Genomic DNA, 3,641 nt, shown 5'->3' with positions numbered 1-3,641 from the left:
CTTCTACCCAATAGCCAGTACCATTTCCCTTCTCCCAAGATGTGACAATCCAAAATATCTCCAGACATTGCCAAATGTTCTCTGGATGGCAAAATTGTCCCCAGTTGAGAACAACTGGTCTTATCTTTGGCTACCATGTAGCGTATTCCAGGCACAACACTATGGGTTTGTTTGTTCTTTCTTTCTTTGCTTCCTTCTTTCTTTTGTTTTCTTTTGAGAAAGGTAATATATTTTTCTGGTTTAAGAAACACGTGGTTATAATTGTTTTTCCTTGTGGTATACTCACATAGAGAAAATGTTGACATTGGCTGGAGAAAAATAATGTAGCCCCCTGTAATTCAATTTTTACATGACAGTTAGGATGTTATTTTTAAAATAACATTTTTTATTGGATACTATTAGTTCAAAAGATGTCTTTTAGTAATTGTAATTTAAAAGAATGTAACATGGCCTTCAAGAGTAATTCAGCTTCTGCTTCTTTACTCAAATTCTTCTCATATCACTCCCCCACTTGTTCAACTGAAAAGGGTCACTTTGAGCTTCTCTAATGCACTAACCTCTTTGACCTATCAGTGCACTTGCATAAGACTTTCCCTCCAACAAGACTGAATCTTCCTCAATCCCTGTATCTTCCCTTCAGCCAATAATTACCATTGGCTAATTCCTATTCACCTTGAAGACCTCAGCTTACATATCATTACTCAGAAATTTTAACCTAAATTTGGCCTCATCTTATTATATTTTTGGATAAAGCCCTGTTTTTCCAGTTTACATTTGAAACAATATACATGCTATTAATATATTTAAACTTTATATATCTGTCTCCCCCGCTAGACATTATATGAGTAGGGACTATGTTTGGAGAACTTGTGAATATTCACTGTTCAGCATTATGTAAAATCTGTTAGAGAAACATTTGGAGACTGATCATTGATGCTTAGAGTCTCTTCTCTCCTCAATTTTAAACCTTATAGAATTTATGATTCCTACACTTCTAGTTCAAGAGATCTGGGAAAATACTTTTTCATGTCTGAGTCATTGGGCATAAAAATAAAATTGAAATATTTGTATAAGTCAGAGGCTACATGTGAGATAAATTCTCAGTAAAAGGTCCAAGATTATGTTGGCTATAGATAAAATATTAAGTGAGAATTTGATGTGAAATAGTGTCTATTTCCAGGGGTGGGATGGAGGGGTTTTCTTTATTTTTCAACACAGAATAAGCTGTCAAAGATAATGTCCATCTTTCTTCTGTCCTAAGTGTCCATCACTGTGGGTAGAGAGACATAAAGCCTAATCATGGTTCTTGATTTGTTCCTAAATTTCCCTGGATGAAACTGTTAGCTACAGAGGAAAATGAAGGAACAATAGTATCTTATATTCAAACCCAAGATGCTGACACTTGCATATAAAGTACATGTTTATTGGATGAATAGGAGGAAGGAAGGAAGATAGGAATGAAGGAAGGAAAAAAGGAAGGGATAAAGGAAAGAAAGTAGGAAAGAAGGAGGGAAGGAAAGAGAAATAATAATGACTAAATACATGTTATTCTCTTGAACAGAAGCACTCTGACAAACCTCAATGAATATTTGGTAGCTCAGGCACACAGCCTGCTCTTCTTCTAGAAAGAATGTAAGACTTGGCACAAATGCATGATGTACAGAAGAAATCTGAAAAGAAAAACTTATTTACTTTTTTTTTTTTTTTACAGATTAAAAACAAGAACTGTTACTCATTTAAATTTCTACAATTTCATTAAAATTTTTAAGAAAGTTTGTATGGAGAAAAATATCACAAAACGACACACATCATCCTCAGTGTGAATTATCATTGAGTTGTTAACCTCATAGTCTTTGTTTTGACTTGGAGTTAGAGGCTGAAAGGGATGGAGATTCTCATTAGTCTTTCAACTCACTGCTTATACATTTCTTAGTTTAGCTTTAACTTCTCTTACTTCTGTGCCTCTCTCTTGCTTTTCTGAGGTATCATTGACATCTAGATGCTTAATTTTAGCTCCAGTCTCCCCACCCACCAGTCCTCCCCCCAAGTGTGAGGATTTGTAATATTGCCTCAATTTTCCTTCCCAAAGGAACATTTTATCTGTTTATTTTTTCATCTAAATTCTCTGCTATTTCTGTGAGTTATGTTAATTAGAGGCTTGGAAAAGTTGTTTTGTTTGTTTCTTATTAGAAGAGTGGAAAGGGTGGATATTTCTTTGTAGCATCTATAACACTTTAGGAGGGATTAGAATGCAAAGAGCACATTATCCCAACTTTGCTTACAAGAATGCTTTTAGAATGCACTGCATGCAGAGAAAGCATTTATCTTCCAAAATTATTTATCATAGAAATCAATCAGATCACCAGTGCTCTGTTATCACGGGCCATCTGCTGGAGATAGACATAGCTTTGTCACACATAACCCTGATTTATATAAGCATTCCTTTTAGGGAATTTTAACTGTGATCATCTCTCAACAGGGGATTCTTAGGTCATCAGTAGGTTAGTTGTTGTCTAGAGAAAATGAGAGAGAGGAAGAACAGTCAAATAAAATTAGCACCTAAAATGTAGCCTTTTTCCTGAACTAAATTGACTCAATTTATCTACAGATGGGATCTAACCAGTTAAATTCTCGTGTTTAAGCTCTCATGAGTCACCAAAGTACTACAGATTAGAATTCACAGAGCCTGAAATTTCCTGCTCATTGTTTAACCTGGTGAGTCATACTGTTTCTTTATTATTCTATACACGAGAACCATGGTACACAGTGATGCTGTTTTAATGTATACTCCGTGTCTGCAGGTAGGCATTAAAAGTTGGTGTAATCAGATTGAAATTAACATAGAAATCTGGCAAGCTAGAGTTTGTGTTAAGGTGACAATACCCCTTCCTCTTTTTAAAAATTACCATTACTGATAAAACTTAGTTTACTCAACCAATTTTAAGAAAGTGCTAAGGGCTTTACTGAAACAAAAACTCCAGTATAGAATGAGATATATTTGTCTCTGGAGTAGTGTGGTAGAAAGAAACCAGTATTGTCAGGAGACCTGATTTGATGCTTATATTGCTAACTTGTGTTGTGTGATCTTAAAGAAGTCATTTAATCATTTGGTTTTAAATTTCCTCATCTATAAAACAAGACTGGCAATACCTACACTATCTATCTGATAAACTTATTGTAATACTAGTTTATGTTATAAATACTTTATAAAGTATTAAGTTGAAATACAATTAAATGTGAGCACTTTTGTTTCTGTAGCTATGATCTAAACTTTCCCTCGATTTATGAAAAGTTCTGGATGTACTGAGCTGAAAGTCAGATACAGTAATGATATTCATTGTTACTGTTTATCATCAGAAACATTGAGGAATATTGAATTATATGCTAGTAAGAGAACATAAAAATATATAAAATAGGTAACTAATAAGGACCTACTGTATAGCATGGGGAACTATACTTAATACTCTGTAATGGCCTATATGGGGAAAAGAACCTTAAAAAGAGTGGATATATGTATATGTATAAATGATTCACTTTGCTGTACACAGGAGACTAACACAACATTGTAAATCAACTATACTCCAGTAAAAATTAAAAAAAAAAAGAGTACATAATAGATGTTATGTTTTAATGAAGGATAG

This window comes from Phocoena sinus, chromosome 17 (assembly GCF_008692025.1).
Source record: "Phocoena sinus isolate mPhoSin1 chromosome 17, mPhoSin1.pri, whole genome shotgun sequence".
NCBI classification, from domain to species: Eukaryota; Metazoa; Chordata; class Mammalia; order Artiodactyla; family Phocoenidae; genus Phocoena; species Phocoena sinus.
This window is presented reverse-complemented; position numbering follows the sequence as displayed.